Below are 22663 nucleotides of genomic sequence, written 5' to 3'. Positions count from 1 at the left end.
TGGGTTACTAGAAGAAAGAGCCCTCTAAAAGAGCACAGCACCAATGATCATTGTGTACATAGTAAAGTGATGGCTGGCCTACATATCAGAGTAGCTTCCGCCAACTTTCAGCCAGCAAAATTGAAATGGAGAGAGAAGTAAACATTCAAACAAAAGGTCATCAATTACTTATGACAAATTAGAATCAATAGCGAGTCTTCATAGCCTCACATTATGCTGCTTACATACGCCAAAGTAAATTTAAATCCAAAGCTGTTTTAGATCCAATTCATTTTTATGTGGCAAGACAATTTAATGAAAACATGAAAAGATGCTATAAAATCTTGCTGTTTTAGTAGTCAATAAGAAGTATGTGGACTACCCTGAAACTGAAGAAACAAGGTCTTAAGATGGATCGTTTTCTATCACCTGGTTTATCATCTCTTCCAAATCAACTGTTCTTTAGTAATTTTGATAAACCTCATCCTCCATACTCAGATATGTTGAAGATGACCTAAGGTCTTATATGGATGTAGCAAAGGTCTATATTCCTATTTCAATCCCATTTGACAGTTACTTCTAAAGTCTACAATCAACATCCCCGTCCCAATTATCTTTCCCTATATCCCTAAATTTAAAGTTTACATTGAAAATCCACTTAACTGAATCATCCCATTTCTAAGAAACAAAAGAACAGTTTTTATTTGTTTGATTTCAATGGCTTCTGTTTTGTAGGAAAAATACTTATTTTAAAGCAAACATAACAGTGTTTTATGCCTATTTTGTGTTATCTGAGGCAGACGCACCACGCCTTTCCTAACAATGACCCACCTTGCTTTGGCCTCAATCTGAACCCACCACTACTCTCACTCATTTAAACCTTTTTTTTTAAGAAATGATTTTTATTTATTGAGTGCCTCATGTGCAAAACTCTCTACATACCATATATCCTTTCCGCATGATCACCCTACTGGTTATATTTTTTTAAAATAATATATAAAGGATTATTTGCTTCAAGGGTACAGGTCTGGGAATCCTCAGTCTTACACATGTCTTACACAGTCTTACACAGTCTTACCATGTCCATAACCCAGCCACCCTATTCCTCCCCCCAACACCCCCCAGCAACCCTCAGTTTGTTTCCTGAGATTAGGAGCCTCTTATGCTTTGTCTTCCTCCCCAATCCCATCTTGTTTCATTTTTTCCCTCCCTACCCCCACAACCCCCACCCCTGCTTCTCAAATTCCTCATATCAGAGAGATCATATGATAATTGTTTTTCTCTGATTGACTTATTTCACTTATGTGGTGTGTGTGGATATATATATAGACAAAGATATATATAGATATAGATATTTTTATATTTAGATCATTTTATTTGAATGGTTGGAAGAGTGACTATAAATATTCTGTCCATCCATCCACCTGAATAAATTTTGATTATCCACATAAGACAAAAATGTTCAGGGATTATGAGCATCCCTTAATTCCATTATCATTCTGTGAATAAACTAGCCAGATAAATGCAATCGTGAAACTATATCCTGTGAATATGTCTGTTCTTCTCAAGTTGATTTACAGATTCAAAGCAATCCCAATTAAAATCACAGCAAGTTAGTGGATATTGACAAGTGAATTCTAAAATTTATATGAAGAGGCAAAGGACCCAGAATAGCCAACAAAATACTGATGAACAAACTTGAGGGACTAATGCTATCTGACTTCAAGACTTACTATAAAGATACAGCAATTAAGACAGGGTGGTATTGGTGAAAGGAGGCAATCACATCAATGGAACACCACATAAGTGAAATAAGTGTATATTTCACACATATATATATATCCACACACACACAATGGAAAACTATGCAGCCCATCAAAAAATGAAATCTTACCATTTGCATGATGTGGATGGAACTAGAGGGTATTATGCTAAGTGACCCAATTTTTAAAGAGCAATTGAACACAAAGCTAGTGCACAGAACCCTGTTGATGAATTCATCCATTAACTCAAAATTTATAAGCCTTATCTACCCTTGGAAAGGGTATAAAAAGTTGAAAATGCAATCCATGCTCTCAAAGTTCTCAATCTAATGCGTGAGAGGGATGGAGGGGGTGAGAGAGAAAGAGAGAGAGTGAGTGAGAGAGCACGTGCGAAGAGAATTTCCCAGGTGCAGAGAGGGCTTAGTAAATAGCTAAAGGTTCATCGAGAAGGGCATCCACCTTCCACTTCAGACTGGGACCTTTGAGGGAATTTTCTAGAAAAGAGGTTGGTAAACTACATGCCTGCAGGTCAAATCCAGCTCGACAGTTATATTATTAAAATAAATAAATAAATAAAAAGCTTTGTTAGAGCACAGGCACAGTACTCCTTTAATCATGTTCTTTGACTGCTTTCACAGTACAATGGTGGATGTGCTAGGTACAATATGGACCTCAAAGCCTAAGACAGTTACTACTGGGACCTTTGCAAATAACTTTGCCAACTCATGTTCTAGAGAAAGGGGAAACGAAGGGTTTGGAGATAGAGTTTGGCCATCCCAAATAAGGAAGCATGTGCAAAGATGGCAAAGTAACAAAAATAATGCTTATTTCTAGAAACTGTGTGTGGCTTAGAGTGGCTAGAGCATGGAGTGTGTCTGGGGAGTAAGATTATGGCTAAAGGGATAACCATGGACTTGATCAGAAAGCACCTCGTGCTTATTAGGTAGTTGAAAAATGCATGTCTATAATGTCTGTCATTTTTTAACATTTGCTATATGCCAGGTACTACAAGCTTTCCCATCCAGTAGCTCAGTTACTCTCTGTAACAGTCACATGATGGAAGATGGACCTTCATTTGTTAAGTGAGTCAGCAGATGCACAGAATCATAGCGACATCACACAGCTAGTGAGTGACAGGGGAGGGGATCAAACCCAGGCAGTGTGACTCTTGTGCTCTACTCCATTCATAAAGCAAATAAGTAGTAGTTATCACCACTAAGTCTCTGGGAGGTAATATCGAAAGAGGTAGATCCAAAAGGCATCCATACTGGTGAAGAAGCCTAAATGGTCACTATTTGCAGGATACTACACAAAGAAAACCCTAAAGATTCTACCAACAATGACTAGTAATAAATTCAGTAAAGGTGCAGGATACAATATTACAATATTCACAGGAATTGGTAGCATTTCTTCATACTAATGAAATTAAATGAAGACAAGCATTTACAACTGCACCAAAAACAATAAAATCCCTAGGAATAAACTCAAGAGGTGAAAGACCTGTACTCAGAGAACTAAAATATTGAAAACATTGAGGACACAAACAAATGCAAAGATATTCCCTGCTCGTGGATTGAAAGAATATTGTTGGAAGGTCCATACTAACCAAAGCAATCTACAGATCAGTGCAATCTCTTTCTAAATACCAAGAGCATTTTCACAAAACTAGAATACTGTAATTTGTGTGGAACCACAAAGGCCCCGAAAAGGCAAAGCCATCTTAACACAGCTGTAGTAATCCAAACAGTACGGTACTGGCACAAAAACAGACACATAGATCAATAGAACAGAATAGAGACCCCAGATATAAACCCACATTTACATGGACAACTGGTCTATGACAAAAGAGACAAGAAAATATAACTTGGAAGACACCATCTTTGCAATAAACAGTGCTGCGAAAACCAGACAGCTACATGGAAAAGAATAAAAGTGGATCACCTTTCAACACTATACACAAAAACACGCTCAAAATGGATCAGAGACCCTAATGTGAGACCTGAAACCACAGAAATCCTAGAAGATAGCACAAGGGAGTAGTTTTTAACATATGGTATACCAACATCATTCTACATATGTCTCCTAAGGCAAAGGTAACAGAAGCAAAAATGAACTATTGGGACTTCATGAGTTTAAAAGTTTTAAAAGATAAGCTACTGAACAGAAAAAGATATTTGCAAATAATCTGAGAAGAGGTTAATATCCACAATATTTAAAGATCTATAACTCCACACCAAAAAAATATCAGTTCAATGTAAAAATGTGCGGAGGACCTGAACAGGCACCTTTCCAAAGACAAATGCCAATAGTCACATGAAAAGATGTTCAACCTTGCTAATCAGGAAAATAAAGTCAAAACCACAATATCACCTTACACCTGTTAGAATAACCAAAATCAGAAAGAAACAATAAGTTCCTGAAGGATGTAGAAAAAAATGACCCCTCCTACTCTGTTGGTGGCAATACAAGTTGGTGCAGCCACTGTCCCATTAAAAATAGAAATACCAGGGGCACTTGGATGGCTCAATCCTGAGTGTCTGCCTTCAGCTCAGATCATGAACCCCAGTCCTGGCATCAAGCCCCATATCCGGCTCCCTGTTCAGCAGGGAGACTGCTTCTCCCTCTCCCTCTACTGCTCCCCCTGCTTGTGATCGCACTCTCTGTGTCAAATAAATCAAAACAAATAATAAATAAATAGATCAAAATAAATCTTTATTAAAAAAAAGAAAACCAACAAAAGTTCTATTATAAAAAAAATAAAAATAGAAATACCATATGATCCAGTAATTCCTCCATTGGGTAGTTACCCCAAGAAAATGAAAACCCAGACTTGAAAAGATATGCACCCTCTTCATTTACTGCAGCATTATTTGCAATAGCTAAGATATGGAAGCAACCTAAGTGTCCATCAATACCATATATATAAGAGGTAGTACATCTACAATGGAATATTATTCAGCCACAAAAAAGGATGGGATCTTGCCATTTGTAAAAACGTGGATGCACAGAAAAGGTATTATGCTCAGTGAAATAAGTCAGACTTAAGACAAATACCATGATTCCACTCTCAAGTGAAATCTTTAAAAAAAAAAAAAAAAGAAGAAGAAGAAGAACAAAAGGCAGGATCAGATCTATAAATACAGAGAACTGATGGTTGCCAGATGGGAGGGAGTGGGAGATACAGGCTTCCAGTTATGGAATAAGTCACAGGAATCAAAGGCACAGCATAAGGAGTATAGTCAATGGTATTATAATAGCATTGTATGGTGACAGATGGCAGCCACACTTGCAGGGAACACAGCATAATGCAGAAACCAAATCACTATGTTGCACACCTGAAGCTAATGTAACATTGTGTCTCAACCATGTTCAAAAACAAAAAAAGCAGCTAGAACCTACAGAACCCCACAGGCCACCACACTAGAAAGAACATGAGGATTTTCTAACATGAATATAAGACTTCAAGGAACTTAGAACAGGTCAACGAGTCAATGCCTCCTACAAGGAATTTAGAACAGGCCAACAAGTTGATGCTTCCTAAGCTCCAATCAGCAATATTTCCCCTTTCAAAATCCTGAAACCTAGGTATATGAAATTCTAACATACGGAGGCTGAGCAAGCCAGCGAAAAGAGCAGCGCTTTAGAATTAAAAATCTAATTTTGTCCTACTAATGAAACCTCTTACAAGTTCAGGAAGGTACACAAGATACTAGTTACCCGGAGTCTTGGTTATGATCCATAAAAAAGGGCTCTACTACACACATCCCAAGGTGACAGAGGATGATTAAAACATCTAAGTTCCTAACACAGAGCAGCTCAATAAAGCTTGTTATTATCATTGAATTTTTAAAGAGAAAGCAGTATCCAACACATAAGAGAAATAAACAGGTGTTTTGTAATTGTTGCATTAATCGATTTTCATTAGGAAGTGGATGTAGCAAGTATCAGCCTTACTCAGATTCATTTCTACTTAACAACATCACACAGGAATCTTTTTCGGATTTGAAGTCATTCCAGGTATTTTTCTCGTACTCATCTCTCCCTTTCCCCACAATTTAATTATTCCCTAATTTCTTTCACATCTCCCTGACACAATCCTCCAGCTCTCCTCCTCGTGCCTTAGGTCAGGTAGACCCTGGTCATCTCTTGACTGGACTGGTGCTCTAACCTTCTGACTGCTGCTGTTTCCTCAAATATTTTTCTCTCTTCTAGCCCATTCTCAGAACTAGTGGATGGAATCCTAGGAGAACCCTAGTCCTCTTAAGTCCTCCCCACTGCATGGAGCATTCGGTCTGGACTTCACAACCCACAAGCACCATCCCTCCCTGGCTTCCATCCAACTTCCCTGCCTCAATTTCTGCCAGTTCCCCACAAACGAGGCTCATCGATCCTAGACTTGCTTGACACCTAGGACACTCTAGACCTAGAAGGAATATCTCCTGTACTTTAAGTCCCTCCTCTAACTTACACAGGCAGAATCTGTCCATGGACCCCTCCAGTTCCTGTGGTCCTTCCCACAGAGCTCCATTTGGGTGTCCTACTTTGTACTGTTATCAATATCCCTGTGTCACACCTAAGCTGTGTTTCTCTCTAAAGCAGGGATTCACTCTCATTTGACCTCACATCTTCAACACCTTGTATATTTCTTGCTTGATACTAATTACCAATAAATATTTGTGTACCAGTAAATGAAGTTATAATTATTCCTTGTCTGACTGCCTTCGCACGTTCTTCCAGCATTTAAAAACAACTTCATTCTGAGGTTAGCAGAATTTAGCACTTCCTTATCTAATACCTGTATGGCCCTGTCCTGTGCCCAATGGGATATACAAATGTCAAGAAGAAACAGAATCTCTTCTCTTATGCTAAGTTCTAGGAATTTAGAACAGGGCAGAAGTGATCATTAGACACCAGGTTTAGATTAGGGAAAGATACAAACTAGCTGCCACATTCTTCTAATTCCCAAAGGTATTTCAATACAAAGAGATAATTGGGTTTTCTTTTACATGTAAAGAAGATCTTATCCTGAAAACTAAAGCCACATACATATTTTTTTTTTTAAGATTTTATTTATTTGTCAGAGAGAGAGAGAGCACAAACAGGCAGAATGGCAGGCAGAGAGAGAAGCAGGCTCCCCGCTGAGCCAGGACCTGGATGAGGGACTCAATCCCAGGACCCCAGGATCATGACCTGAGCCAAAGGCAGCCGCTCAACCCACTGAGCCACCCAGGTGCCCCAGTTTTGTTTTGTTTTGTTTTTTGTCAATGTTGTATGAATCAATAGGGGTCTTTTACCATCAGGAACAGAAGAAGACAAAAGTAAACCACTCTAACAATCATAAATTCAAGTTCTGTTAGAAAGTTTGCTTACATACTGAAACCTAATTGTAATTGCTTTATAACAAAAATGCCATTTTGTAGATTTCTTCTCTTCCTAATGGGTCTTCTTTGCAGTGCTTTAAAAAAAAAAAAAAAAAAACTGTCTTTATTTCCTGTACCAGGGCTACTTCAAAGAACAGTTATAAATAGTTGGCAGATGACAACTAATACATAGTCAAGATGAAAACATATTTTAAAGGACGCCAAAAGCTAAGAAAACATCTAGGTACCTATTCTTCATTGCTTCACATCTAAGTACAAGAACATTAAAAGTAATAAGTAAGTACAAAGTAATAAATAAGAATGAGAAAGAGATAATCTTATAGTCACTGATGGAAGCCTTTATTTGTGAAGACAGTAAAAAAATTAGTAAATAGCTCCCTACATGAGAATCTCCGGCCTGTATTTTGTTTATTAGTATCCCTGGTGCCTAGGACAATGCCTGGGATACAGGGAATGCTTCATATCTTTTGGGTAAATGAATCAAGAAATGGATGTAGAGCAATGTAAAAAGGAAAATCATGTAGTCTTAGAGATACTTCTATAGAAAAGAGAAATAAACATGAAAAGTTGGCCAAGATTTTCCTCAAGAATTAAGAGGACAGTGAGAAATACTGGCAAGGGGAGATCTTCAAGGGAAGCCGCCATCTGAACTTTCACTTAAACTTCATCAATCTTAGTATTGAGCCAAGGCCTGCCTTCCTCAATAAGGAAGCCATTTACAGCAGTTTATCAAGAGAAAAATGTAACACAAAGGTCCTTTATATATATTTTGTGTGTATATACATGTATATATGTATATATATTGTGTATGTATGTATATATGTATATATATACACGTATATATACACACAAAATTGTGTGTATATATATTGTATATATATACACAAATTAATATATATTAGAGAAAATGGACATTCTGCCCATGGAGTAGGGGGTGGGGGAAGATCAATAGGGCCAAAGTGTCCTTAGAGATTTAGAGGACCCTCAAATCAACGCAACCCATAGGGGTAGTTTTCCCATCTTTGTTACAATCAGATCTGTCACTGCCTTGATGAACTAGAACAAGTAGTTTCCATTGGCTTAGGGGACTTTCCTTTGGACTACTGAGTTCCCTTGGAAAATAGATGATGATCTTGCTGGAGGGATCAAGGATTGAACTCTGACCACATGATGCCCAAACTCAGATGGTCTAGAACCCACACAGGGATGCGGGTTTAGAGAGATGATTAGGTTTGATATAGGGGACTCAAGGGCCAGTGTGGGATTTTCAAAAAGTTCTGACCCCCACTGAAGGAGAAAAACCGGTCGAGCGTGTGCGTGGAGTATGGACTATGGAGTAATTTTGATCAGTGGGGTGTGCAGTGGCAGCCTTAATTCCATCACACAGGTGATTTTCTCCATAAATGGTTTTACAGCTAGTTCAGAACCTGAAAAATCAATAACCCAGATTACTGAACAGTGAATATGGACCAGTCCTCAGGGTTTTGTACAATTTATCTAATTTAACCCTCAACTTTTGAGATAATAACTGACTTTATAGATAACATACTAGATATTAGATAATACTACAGATAACTTTCTCAAGGTCATAAAATGAGTAGCCACCTGCCCCCCCCAAAATAAACCCTTAAAAAGCTCATCAGTATCCTAATCCCTCTGTATTCGTTCAGTAGACGAATAGTGCTTATGGGGCATTCTCACCTCCTCCCTGGCTCATATACAAACTGCTCACCTTTCACATACTTTTGTGCTTCATATCCGTGTGTAGACACGTCTCTAAAAACGGCTTCTAAGAATAACCCTCTGCGTGATGGACATTAAGGAATGCACTTGTCGTGATGAGCAGGAGAACGTATGGAACTGCTAAATTACTATATTATACACCGGAGCTAATGCAATACCACATGTTAACTTGAATTAAAAGCAGAAGAACCCTCTGCTTTGTAATATTCACAAGGCTCAACTGAAACATAGTTTTGTTGTTGTTGTTGTTGTTTTAACATAATGCAATTAAAAGGTTTGGCTTCATTTGTCCCATTGTATTCAACTGTTAGATCTTCATGATGGGTCGCTCCAACCTCTCCGCAAGGCCACATGTTCTGCAGTCTACAAAGCTAAAAGACAGGGAGATTAAAAAATGATGATACCATTTGAGGTCAGACGCCAGCATTTAAGTAAGAGCATGGAAATGAAATTTTAATAGGATGGGGTTTTTTTCCCTCCATCAATGTATTATTACAAGAATCTGTTCATCATCCTAATAGGCTGTTGTGAAAGAGACTTGATATCCCCACTCTCTGAACAGCTTCTTCATTGATTACCTTTTAACTTCCTTTCAAAAGGAAAACAGAAGGGGGATATACCGGACAAGCTTAAAAAAAATTAAGATGTTCTTATTTTCTGAACCAATACTTTTAGAAGGCCCACTCTGCCTGATGAGCTGTATGTGGCAATCACACTTTCTAAGTCTAAGATGTAATATTCAACAGATACAGTGGTTCACAACAGAACTGAAAATTTTCAGTTGGTATTGTCAGGGCAATTCTCGGCTGTAGGATACGTGCCATAATATGCACACAGGTCTTGGGCTCTAAGTCTTTACTATCATGCTAGAGACAAAACACTGACTCATGAAGCAGAGAAAACGAAGATTCTTCTTCTGATCATGAGTGACAACGACAGTATCTTAGACAACAGAAATACTTTGTCTGTTTGGGTAAATAAATATACTTAAACTATACGATGTGTAGGAAAGACCATATGTGCTTTGAAGTGACAGGGAAAAGAGCAATGTAATTAGAATAGCAAGTTTTTTTGTTTTTGTTTTTGTTTTTTTTTTAAGATCTTTGTAGCAGCCTGCATAATGGCACCCAAATATAGGAGGTCCTAATTCATTTCTGGAACCTGTAATGATTCTTTTGTTCAGAAAAAGGGTCTCTGTAGAGATGATGGAGTTAAGGGTCTTGAGATGGGAAGGTTATCCCGGGTTATCTGGGTGGGTCCTAAATGAAATCAGGGACCACAGAAGAGAGACAGAAGCCAATCGGACACAGACAGAAGAGAAGGCCACAGGACCACGGGAGCAGAAATTAGCATGGCTATGAGCCAAGGAATGCCTCGAACCACCACAAGCTCCAAGATCCGAGAACAGACCCTCCTCCTCCTCTCAAGCCTCTGCTGGGAGTGTGGTCTTGCGACCCCTTAATTTCAACGAGTAATACTAATTTCAAGTTTTTGACAACCTCCGCAACTGTGGAAGAAAAATATCTGTCATCTTCAACTATCAAGTTTATGGTCGTTAGCCACAGGTAACTGAAATGCCCATGATTGTGTCAATACAGCATTACTGTCTATTTTTCATAAATTATGAATAGAAGGGTGATACTGACATACGCTTTAAAGGGGAGACTCTCAAGTAAGTTTCAAAGCTATTTTCAAAAATTGCAAAGGGGGAGCCTGGGTGGTTCAGTCAGTTAAGCCTCCAACTCCTGATTGTGGCTTCAGTCATGACGGGAGAAAATGGCGCTGCGTGTGGAGCCCACTTGGGATGCTCACGCACACACCCTCCCCCTCCCAAACACAGCCCACAGGCTCATAAAAGGCAGGGGTGGGCAAACAGACTTTAAGCAGTCGCAAACCTCAGCTGTTTGTGGGGCCATTAAACTCTTAATATTGAAATGGATTCCAGCTTAGAAATTTTGGGCTTCACTTCCCCTTTGTTGCCGCCTTACTGAGAGTTTCCTGTACTCCCCACCAAAGGCTGAGAGACAGAGGTCTTCATCTCTAACAGCCTCTATTTAGGGTGCAAGGATTTTCATAAACACTAAAAGTTAAAAAGCATTAGAAAAGTGAAAATCTGAAGAAACTGGGAAGATCGTTTCCAAACAACTCACTCTGAAATTGCATTAAATGAATGGATGGTAGAAAAATATTGCATTTCTATTGCTTGAGGCCTTGGCAGAAACACATTTTTTAATAACCCTGTTATAATATCCCAAGGACTTTTGTTAAGGTATTACTTTCCATTAGTTGACAGAAGGCTGAGAACTGCCCTTCCCAATAAATGAATTTTTTATTGGCTTTTATTTCACAAAGAAAAAAAAAAAGGACCTATGCATTTTACCTAAAGAATCAAAGAATTATCTGAGATTTCAATATCAATGAATAATTTAGACCAATGTAAGTCAATATACCTTAGAAGAGGTATTATAAGAGAAGTTAAACACAGTAATGTGGTTTTTAAAAAAAAAGTTTTAAGAGATATAAATATGGACAAAGATTTGAAAATCATGATCATTTAATCTTACCGTCTGCAATAACATCTATGGATCTAGAGAGTAATAACATGAAGCAAGTCAGAGGAAGACAAGTACTGTATGATTTTACTCAGAAATGGAATTTAAGAAGCAAAAGATTAAAATTAAAAAAAAAAAAAAAAAGACTCAAATACAGATGACAAACTACTAGTTACCAGAGGGGAGAGGAGTCGGGAGGGAATGGGTGAAATAGGTGATGGGGATTAAGAATATACTTACAGTGATGAGCACTGACTTAAGAACAGAGCTGTCAAATCACTACATTATACACCTAAAACTAATATAACAATTATACCTGAATAACAATAGTAGCACCTGGGAATAAAAATTTTTAAATTTGATAAATCAGTTTAGGTTGGTTGGTAATTTCTTACCATCTATGATGATATATTTTTTTTTATTTTAACATTTTTTCCCCAAATAGCACAAGCTAATTAAAGATAAGGGTTTATCTTATCGTTTATCATCAGTAAAATATATACTTCATTTCCTTGGATAATTTCCCCATCCTAGATCATTTTTGATAGATAATCATTTCTATGGCTCTCAAAGAACTAGACTCTTTAAAAATGTAATTATTAAGTGCCTTATGGTATTTCCATGATAATTAAAATATTTCAAATACACCTTTACATAAGGTCTTTTTGGGGGCAGTGTGGTGGTGCAGTTGGTTAAGCAACCAACTCTTCTTGCTTTAGACTCAAGCCATGATCTCAGGGTCATGGGATCAAGCCCCATGTGGGGCTCCGTGCTCAGCAGACTCTCCTTAAGATTCTCTCTCCCTCCGCCCCTTCTGCTCACACATTCTCTAATTTAAAAAGGAGGAGGGGCACCTGGGTGGCTCAGTGGGTTAAGCCTCTGTCTTCAGCTCAGGTCACCATCTCAGGGTCCTGGGATCGAGCCCCACATTGGGCTCTGTGCTCAGCGTCTGCCTGACTCTCTGCCTACTTATGATCACTCTCTCTCTGTCAAATAAATAAATAAAATCTTTTTTTAAAAAAGTCTTTTAAGGACAGTGTCCACCTTTACTTTTGTCAATGATATTGAAGTACAATACAATAAACTGCACCCCATTTAAGTGTTTCAAGGAGTTTTAATACGATTATACACCTGTGAAACTACCTCCCTAGGATATACGGTATTTCTTATGTCCAGAGGCTTTATTTTGTCCTTTTCCCAGATCATGGAACATTCACCCCCAGTCCTAGGTAATCACTGATCTATCACTCTAAACTGGTTTTGCCTGTATTTTCATACACATGGAAACATACAATGTATCCTCTTGTATCTGATTTTTTTCATTCAACATCTCTACGGCCTCACTATACGGCTGTACATATCCCTTCATCCTTCCACTGCTGCACATTCCGTTATATGGATACACTCCACTTTGTTCATCCATTCACCTATTAATGAACATTTGGCCAGTGGGGCTCTTACAACTAATCTTTTCTATGAATATTCATAGCATGGGCTTGGGTGGAGATAAATTTTCATGGGGGAATATCACGGATATACTCTAAGTGTTTAATTTTATGCAAAATGGCCAAGCTGTTTTCCAAAGTGTTCAGCAGTGTCTATACTGGTTTATGTCCTCACAACATATGGGAGTTTCAATTGCTCTACCTCCCTGATGACTCCGGGTACTGTCAATCTTAATTTTAGCCCCTCCATCTGGTGTGTATCTGTACCTCTTTGTGGTCTGGATTTATATTTCCCAAACATTGAGCATTGGCATTAAGCATTTGGCCATTTATAGATCTTCCTTTGTGAGGTCCCTGTTCCAAGCTCTTGGGGAGCAGGGACTATAACTTTTGTTGGAAGATATGTACCTACAGTCTTACACAGAGCCTGTCCCATGAGCACTCAAATAGTGACCACGTATCTGTTGATATTCCAAAGTACTGTCATATAATCCCAAGACCTCAGTGTCCTCATCTAAGTTAGTATATAAAGAACCTACAAGAGCCAAGTACTGGGGGCACCTGGGTGGCTCTGTCAGTTAAGCATTTGCCTTAGGGTCAGGTCATGATCCCAGAGTCCCGGGATTTAGCTGGCTCTGTGCTCAGCTGGGAGTCCCCTTGGGATTCTCTTCTCCTTCTGCCCCTCCCCCGCACTTGTGTGCTCATGCCCTCTCGCTCTCTCTCAAAATCTTAAAAAAGGAAAAAAAAAAAAGTGCTGCCAGGAGGTATGCCATCATGGAAAAGACAGGAAGCGAGGCAATTCTAGACTGAGGAGGCTGGAAGCTCAGCGATTCTCAGCAGATACAGTCCCATCAAGACTCGCTTCTGTTGAGAGCAAGGCATGTGGCCACCAGCGTGTTCGCTCACCTTCCAAAAAAGGGAGCCTCTGCCTAGGCTTTAGGTCTCACACCTGCCCCAACCACCAGGTGTTGGCGGGACCCTCACGACCACCCGAGCCAACCGTATCTAGGGTATTCATGTGTTAGGGAAAGGAAAAAAGGTCCAGAGTGGACAGGAACTAATCACTCTCCACTAATGAAAGTGAAAGCTCTCAACCTATCAAAGTCCACAGAGAATGGACTCTACTCCCCAATTGAAAGGGATCCCTGAAAGGCTCTAACAATGCCATTTGTGTGCATAAGTGCTTTAAAAGCCATAAGGCACCTAGAAAATATTAACATTTCATTGCAAGGATATTAACTTAGAGAGGAAATCTTTGAAAACACACAGATGCAAACCTAAGGAAAATAGAACTGAAAAACACTCATAAAATGGATAATGCTGGGTTTTACTTTAAAGGTTTTGTTCATCCTTACACACCCTCTACTTCCTAGGGCAATTTTTCTTCCAGAATAACTTTCTGGACTAATAAACAAAAGGCCTTCTTGATAGGATTTAATCATAATGATAGTAAGATGTGGATCTTTGTTCTGACTTCTGTTAAAGAGCATTTCCCCACCCAAGGACCCAGAAGTCAAATGACTGTTCAAGGTTTCAAGGTTGAGAAGTTAAGGTATATAGAATACATCATATTTTCTAGTGGTGTTTTTGTTTGCAAACTGGTTGGCTTCTTTTTGGTCTGAGGAATTCAGTTCTCAGAGAATTTATTTCTAAGCAAACTGAAGGGGGAAAAAAGGTATCAAGCCAGTTAATTTCTTTTGGCTACAAATCTGAATGTGCTTAGATTGTTACAAATAATAGCACAAGAGAAAACATTCACAAAAGATTTGTAACCAGAAATCCAGAACATGGGTGCCTGGGTGGCTCAGTTGTTAAACATCTGCCTTCGGCTCAAGTCATGATCCCAGTGTCCTGGGATCAAGTCCCGCATGGGGTTCCCTGCTTCATGGGAAGCCTGCTTGTGTTCCCTCTCTCACTGTGTCTCTCTCTGTCAAATAAATAAATAAAATCTTAAAAAAAAAAAAAAAAAGAAAGAAAGAAAGAAAAGAAAAAGAAATACAGGACATAAGATGTTTCCCTAAAGGTTCTGGTATCATGTGAATATAGTTAATGCCATTAACTATAAAAAAAAAGTATATACTTTAAAAAAACATAAAAATGTAAGATATATATTAAAAATGTAAGATATACATATATAACATTAAATGTTACCATTTACCAACAAAAATTAAAATTACTATTAAAAAGTTAATTAAAAATTATTAAATTAATTTTTTAATTAAAAAGTTAAATTAAAATATACTATTAAGAAGTTCCAATATACAGAGTTTGGCTTATGTCCTTCCCGTAATGAAAGTTTGATGATTTCTGTTCTGTAAGTCCTAAGGACAACAATGGTCCTAGACAAGAGTTAAGATGCAAAAATTGGGTCTAATTCTGACATTCTGAACATTAAAGCTTCACCAAGTCAAGGAAATGCAAAACTACTCTATCCAATCATGAAGGTACTAGTTAGTCAACCAATCACAGACCAACTGGTTATGTATTTGACATGTAAAATGCTCTACTACAGCTTGTTTTAATGCTCATTGTTTCCATATTGAAAATCTTCGAAACATGAGCTGCTCTCTTTCACTCCCATTACTCTTCATGAGGAGAAGAGTAGGGATCGGAGACATCTCGGGGTGGGTGATGTGGGTGCAAAGCCCCGTAGGGAGGGGACAGGCAAAGGAGAGATGAAAGGAGACCAAAGGAAAACACGGAGGACAAAATGCTGCAAACATATTCACTATGGACCACTTTCCCCTTTCAAAGAGCTTCCTATTACTGCCCTCCAAATCCCGCTGCGGCCATTGCCACCACCACAATGCTGAAAGGAAAGATGGAGAATCAGCAGCAGCCCCTGGCACCAGAGTGGGAAGAGACTGGAAACGAGGCTGGGAGGCCCATCGGACCACCCAGCCTCTAGGCCCTTCCCCCATAGCCAGCGGAAAGCCTGGTGACCCCAAGTCAGCCCCAAACTGGAATCCACCCACATGCCCACCCTCCGGAGAATGGATACATAAGGTTCAGTGTGTGCAGGCAGTGGGATACTACATAGCCATGAAGAAGATGAATGAACTCCTGCTGCAGACAGCCTCAGTGAACCTGGCCCACGCCAGGCTGAGCGGAAGGAGCCGGACAGAAATGGATGCAGACACTCTTCATGGAGGTCCTCCAGGATCAAGAGGACCAACGGTTCCACCACTGCTGAGTCTCCCACTCCTCCCTGGGGCAGAGGCCCCATTCAGGGAGGTCCAGGGGTGGCCCATATGGCCGTGGTTGCTGGGGGCCAATAATGAACCTCCTTTTCCAGGACCAGGCCATGGGGGTCCTTCCAGGGGAGGCTTTCACAAAGAGCAAAGAAATCCTCCAAGACTCGAAAGTTGGTTTCTTATCAAAAATACCTGCTGCCCCCATCAATAAAAGCCCAAAATCTAGCCATTTCCAATGCCATGATGGAACTAGAGGGTATTATGCTGAGTGAAATAAGGTAAGAGTCAAGCAGAGAAAGATAGTTATCATATGATCTCTCTGATATGAGGAATTTGAGGGGCAGGGTGGGGGGAAGGGGGTTGGGTGAAAGGGAGAAGGAAGGGGAAAAAAATGAAACAAGATGAGATTAGGAGGGAGACAAACCATAAAAGGCTCTTCATCTCAGGAGACTGAGGGTTGCTGGGAGGTGAGGGGGCAGGGATCGGGTGGCTGGGTGATGGACATTGGGGAGGGTATGTGCTATGGTGAGTGCTGTGAACTGTGTAAGACTGATGATTCACAGACCTATACCCCTGGGGCAAATAATACATTATATGTTAATAAAAAATATATATATCTGCTGCCCAAGGATGGCCCCCAAGTTAAGGAAGACCAATCCAACCGCCCTGTCTGCTCACACTTTGCCAAAAAGGACCACTGCTGATACGAGGATCTCCGTGCCTTCTCCCACCCAGGCATCAATGACCTCTGTGAGACTGTGCCTTCCCATCCAGGCTGGAAGGAGCCCTCTGACGTAGTGGCCATACGCTTTCCTGTGGCTGTGATGGCTACTGTAGGGCTGTTCCGCCCACCCCCACCCACCACCTCCCCAATCTGGGGTCCAGGATACAGCATGCTGTATCCCAGTGTGTGGGATTTCTTCTGATCCAGCCTTCAGAGACTTGCCTTTAGGACCCCATCTTTGCTCCCTTCAACTGCCTCCTGGACCCTTTTCCCCCACTCACCAACCGACTGCTGAACAGGAAACCTCTTCGGTGCATTTCTGACACATCCGTCCACCCAGGCCCCAGGACTGCCCTTGATTCCTGAGAGCCCTGGAGCAGTTTCCTTCTTCTAGCTGCTTGTTGTAAGTGTGACAACCCCTACCTGCAAAGTAGCCAGTTGCTCTGTGAAACTCCCCAGGTTGACCTGGGCCAAGTATGGGTGACGGGTGCAGAGTTACTCCCTGAAAGGCCTCTCTCTCTGCCTTTGGATTTTGTAGTTTCTGTGTCAGTAGTGCAATCCCTGCTGCTCTGGGCTTTGGGAAACTGTGCGTCCCCTTGTACGTGTCCAGAAGAAGAAAAAAAGAGCCTCCTGCTTATTACCAAGTTCGTCTTATATAAACTCCTCCCTTCTTTCAGTAGAACGTTTAGAGCAAATGTGTTGAATGTACTCTGAAGGGAGTCATAAATGGATCAAGTACCACAGAGCTAGGATAACACAACCACCAACTTATGAAGGAATCAGGACTACTGTAACATACCGAAGGGGAAACAGGAAAAGCCCTAGCGTCAGTGCAGAAGGACAATGGGACAGACAGACCATCGACACAGTTATAAGCAGACACGGCAAGCAAGGCCTTATGTGACTGACAGCATGCTGTATCATGGGCAATGCATTACTGAGGACAACGGTTTTCCATCCCTTGACCCAGAGGACTCTTCTGCCTTTGAGATCCCTCAAGCTCTGTTCACTACTAACCAAGTGACAAAGGGTTGGACTCCTTGTCCACAGGCCCAGTTTCCCAAGGATTCCCACTATACAGTCTATGAAAACCTAGAGTTTCACCAGAGTTTGAAAATCACTGTCCCCTCACTCTCCACAGACAAGGGGACCTGTCAGCTTTTTCTAGTAGCATTCTTCCAAAGACTTCTAAAGGAGCCAAAAACATTTCCATCACCACGGAAATTAAAAAGGGACTCTAAACGAGACACATTTGGCTGAACTCATGTCATACTGCTATGCTTGGTTTCTTAGAAACAGTTAGCTTTGGGAAATTATTCAGCTGATAATTAAGACACACAGATAGCTGCTTCCCAGTATCTGGAAACCTTCAAGACACTGTTGATTACAGCAACTCACAGACCTTTGTGTTCACTGGAGATTTAAGAATTTTCAAACCTTTCTCAGCTCACCACACATTCCCAGTAAGACGGAGGACCTCTAAAGTGCTCCCCTAGGCAATATTACCACCTTAAGAGGGACTATGGATAATGCAAAACCTGCTGTTGAAATCTCAGCCGGGTCAACGCAGATGCATTCCGTGCTGAGCCCCATACAGCGGTTCTTCCGTCTGCTCAGTTTCAAGCATTTTTGTCTCAGTCTGCCATGGCTTGTTCACCGCGCAGAGACCCAGGAGGAGACCATTTCCCTGTGAGCGACTTGCTTTCATGAACATTAAACTCACTTCTCAGGGTTTGTAGCAGTTTCACTCTGACAGGTAACTCTGAAAACATTAGCCCTACAGAGCAAAGATTCAGAATGGCCAGGAAAATAAAAAGTCCTTACATAGCCATTATTTATGAAGTGCCCTTTAAGAACTGATCCAAATTTGCCACTTTTGCTTAGGAGTGGTGTCCTTTTGAGACTATCTGGAAATGTGACCAGAATCCAGGAGATGCAAACCCTCCACCTAAACGATGAAGAAATCAGGCATTTTCCAAGTAACCATACCTTGGTTTTCTTGACTTAGGGTCACCATTCTCTACAGAAAAGGTTCCCAAAAGTAAGGCCTGGCACCACGAAACTAGGTTAAGTTTGCTTTCTTTCAATATTTATGCTCCTTACTAAAATTCCATAGACAGAAAACATTATGTTTTCCTAGAAACAGAAGACAACATACAATATACCTTTGTCGGGCTATGAAACGTCACACTCGGAAGAAACCCAGAAGGATGATTCAGGATATTAACCTTCTAGAAAGGGCACAGTTTCACCTAATCCACTTTACAATGTTTCTCTGCTAGATCTGACAGTTTATTTCTTCCTAAACTTAGCCTCGGCCCCCAATTTCATAAACCATAAAAGTGCAATTTTCTTAAAAGGCTAGAATTATTCAAGTATCAACCACGCCCTCCCGTAACTAACCTACTTCCTTCATCTGCTTTTCCTCCAAATCTGGTCACGTTTCCACCTCACCTGGGACAAGCTGACAGAAGGGGCTGAATGGAATCCGACTGGCTGGCCTTCCAGACCCTGACTGCTCCCTACCGCACAGGGCACAGCTGGACAGTTTTCCAACTTCCCAGGTCTGCTTTTTACCTCCCATCCAGAGCTGAAGTCCCCCGAGCTCTTGAGGAGGTCTTAGAGACTACCAACTTGGTAAGTCACACGTTTGCTTACAGACGGTTCCACACACAATGTTCTGTGAAAGGAGACTTCTGCACTGTTTTCGACTCTGCGTCAGCAGCCCTCAGTCTTGATTTGCTTATCCTTATCAAGGATAGCCTTAGCCTTTTCGAGGAACAGTCATTTTGTACCTTATGGCAAACCATCTACCAAGTCTTAAGATCTGGGTTCAAACTCATTTTATCCTCCTTGACAAAACTGCAGTAAACTCCTACAGATGGCACTTTACATTCTCCGCCCCTTGGGTAAGGCAAGGCGAGAAAGGAAGTATTCAAGACCGGTTAAATAATGTAAATATAAGCCGTGCCATAAGGCAGGGAGGGCACAGTTCCTTCCAGTGTTATGGACGGTGACAGGTTTACCCTGGCGACCTCTCCTCAGAGTCCATCCCCTGTTTTACAGGTGTCCCTCCTCCTCCATGAGCATCCCCCCTCCCTGTATGGCATCATTCCCATCAGGGCACAAACACGCTGTGGTACTGTTCGTCTTCAAAGACAAAAAGGAAGCACCGTGACCGCATACGCCCCCCCAGGGGTCCAGCCCATTTTTCTGCCCTGGTACATTCAACTTCTCAGAACACCGAGTACACACGCCATCTCCACCGCTTCACCTCCCTCCTCAGCCCACTCCGATCTAGCTTTGGTTCCTGCAATGAAACGGCTCTCAGCAAATACACCACGAATCTGAACTGCGGAGGACAGGAGAATGGTAAGTGTCGTTTTTCTTGTTATTCAACCCTCTTAGTCACTTTCCTCCTGAAGGACACTCCTCTCCAGGCCGCTGGGACATAATTACCTGTGTGCATCTCTAGTTCTTTGTTTCCCTCAATAGCCCTTCTACTAAATAAGCCCACAGGGGCTTTTCCTAAGCCCCCTCCTAGCTCTGGGCACAGCCATCTTAATTAACAACCTTTCTTTCCCAGGCCTTTAATACAATCCATAAACTGGGAACATCTCAGGGATCTCTAACTCTGGTCTCTCCTCAGACTTGTCACCAATGTTCATGAGATACCACGGCTATCATGCATTCCAGCTGCAGACCCTATTGCTTCTACCACCAAAATAGAAAGTCCCTTTCTTCCCATCACTATTGCCACCAACCTGGTCCAGGCCATGAGCACATTTTTTTTTTTTTTTTTTAAAGATTTGAGAGAGAGAGCGAAAGCACCAGAGGAGTGGCAGAAGGAGAGAGACAAGCACACCACCCACTGAGCAGGGAGGCCGATGCCAGGCTCCATCCGAAGACCCTGAGATCAGGACCTGAGCCAACAATGCTTAACAGACTGTACCACCCAGGTGCCCCAGAGCATTTCTTACCATGTTTTCCCAAAACAGCCTCTGACTTACTCCTATGTCCCTCTGAACTATTCTCTACAAACCATCCGAAACCAAATTTAGCAAAAGCTGTCCCCTCACATCATTTCCCTGCTCAGAACCCTTTCCCAGTGGTCTCCCTTCGCGCTTAGAATAAAACCTAGACTTCTTCCGCTGACCCACAAAGGGCTACAGATCTGGCCCCAAGATCCCCCCAATTTCATCTCCTAGCACTCTTTACCCCGTTCTCTGGCTGTAGCCTACTGGACTCCTTTTAGTCCCTCAAACACGTTGCAGGCCCTCCTGCTTAAAAGGCTGTCCTCTCCACCTAGAATGCTGCTACCCAAACTGAACTTTCCTCCACCTGAGGTTGGTAGCAATTTAAGTCACCTCTTCTGGGAAACTTTCCTTGGCCTTGCTCCAAAATCATATACCTCGTGCCAGTGATTTCCTTTCCCCGCATTTTGTGTCTCACCGATGTTGCCTGCATCTCTCATTAGATTGTGACCTACACAAGGACAGGGTGAGCCCAGCCCCTAGGACACTGCATCGCACTTTATAAGCAATCAACAAATATCTCTTCAATAAGTTGACTTTAGAAGGCAGTAAGAAATGACCCAAAGACAGTGGGGAGAGCAGTCAGCTCTCCAGCCCTGCCAATGCTTTTTTCCTAGGCTTTGTTTGTTTTGTTTTGTTTTAATTGCTGTCTGCCCTACGCTATGCACAACCAGAGGCTTTCATGGATTATTTTTCCTGAGTTTTCAAAGGAAGGATTAGTTAGCAAACTGCGCATATCAAGAAACTGAGCAGCAAAAGCAAGTCGCTCATCACGATACAGAGTGTCAGGGTCGGAATTCAAATGTGACTCCAGATCTTTTGAATCGCTTTGATTAACCCAGAGCTGGCTTCACGGGCCAGAGACCTGTTTAGCTACACAGGGCCCAGGCTTTTTTAATGTGCTGGAACTGCTGTGTTGAAATCGTAAAAGTTTCTGAACAGGGGCAGTGCGTTTTCATTTTGCACTGGGCCCCACAAATTACCTCGCCATTTTTGACTCTACCACACGTTTTGTCGTGAAGAGCTTCCTCAATTTATTCCTAGTAGTTTAGCATTTCTTACACAGCAGAATTTTGGATCTAAGTAAACGAAGTGATTTACCACAGTATTCACAGCTGTAAGACATTTAGTAGTGTTAAGGAAAAGAAATTTCCAGACCTAATCCCAGAGGTAACTCACTATTTCTTTTCCTGTCTTGAGAAATGTCTGCTTATCTCCCTTTTATAGGTCTGCCATTAAGTCGGAGCTCATTCTTGAATAAAATATTACCTTCCCACCTTGACTCTTTCTAATTCCATGAAACTAAATTATTTTCAAAATTCTTAATCTAGAACCCAATCAAAGGCTTTTGGTTAGCCCATTATTCACAAACTCGCAAAAACCACAAACAACCAAACTAATTAGATATACCTTAGAGCAATAACGTCGCCTTACTATATTATTTTTCTTAAGCAATCAATGATTCTATCCTGGACGGTAGAGTTTTCCATACCTTCAAGGAAGATAATGTCGCTTACCTGTCCTGCAGCCTCCTGTGTCTTGACTCTGATATCCTTATAAACCAGAAGTCCTCAAAGCACATTGCCTAAAACAGCACCAACTCTAGCACGGAAGAACTTGCTTGAAATGCAAATTTTCAAACACCGGAAGGTGGAGCCCAGGGGAAGAAAGGGCCGGCGGAAAGACGTGAGGACGAGGGTCCACCGGGAAGGCAGGGCCATGGGAAGGCGGGGCCCATGTGGGGGAGGAGCTTAACAAGCCCTCCAGGTGATTCCAATATATGCTGGTGTGGAGCACTGCCAGCACAGGTAAAAGTTATTAAAGTCATCATTCCAAATTCATCTAAAT

General features: G+C 41.2%; 1 pseudogene; it reads left to right on the top strand.

The window, feature by feature from the left end:
* The first annotated feature begins 12981 nt into the window (after window positions 1–12981).
* Window positions 12982–22404, top strand: LOC131812166 (uncharacterized; annotated as a pseudogene).
* Window positions 22405–22663: the final 259 nt, after the last annotated feature.

Source organism: Mustela lutreola, chromosome 12, assembly GCF_030435805.1.
Source record: "Mustela lutreola isolate mMusLut2 chromosome 12, mMusLut2.pri, whole genome shotgun sequence".
In the NCBI taxonomy this organism is placed as follows: domain Eukaryota; kingdom Metazoa; phylum Chordata; class Mammalia; order Carnivora; family Mustelidae; genus Mustela; species Mustela lutreola.
Note: the sequence above shows the minus strand (reverse complement) of the source record. Positions and strands in the feature narration are given on the sequence as shown.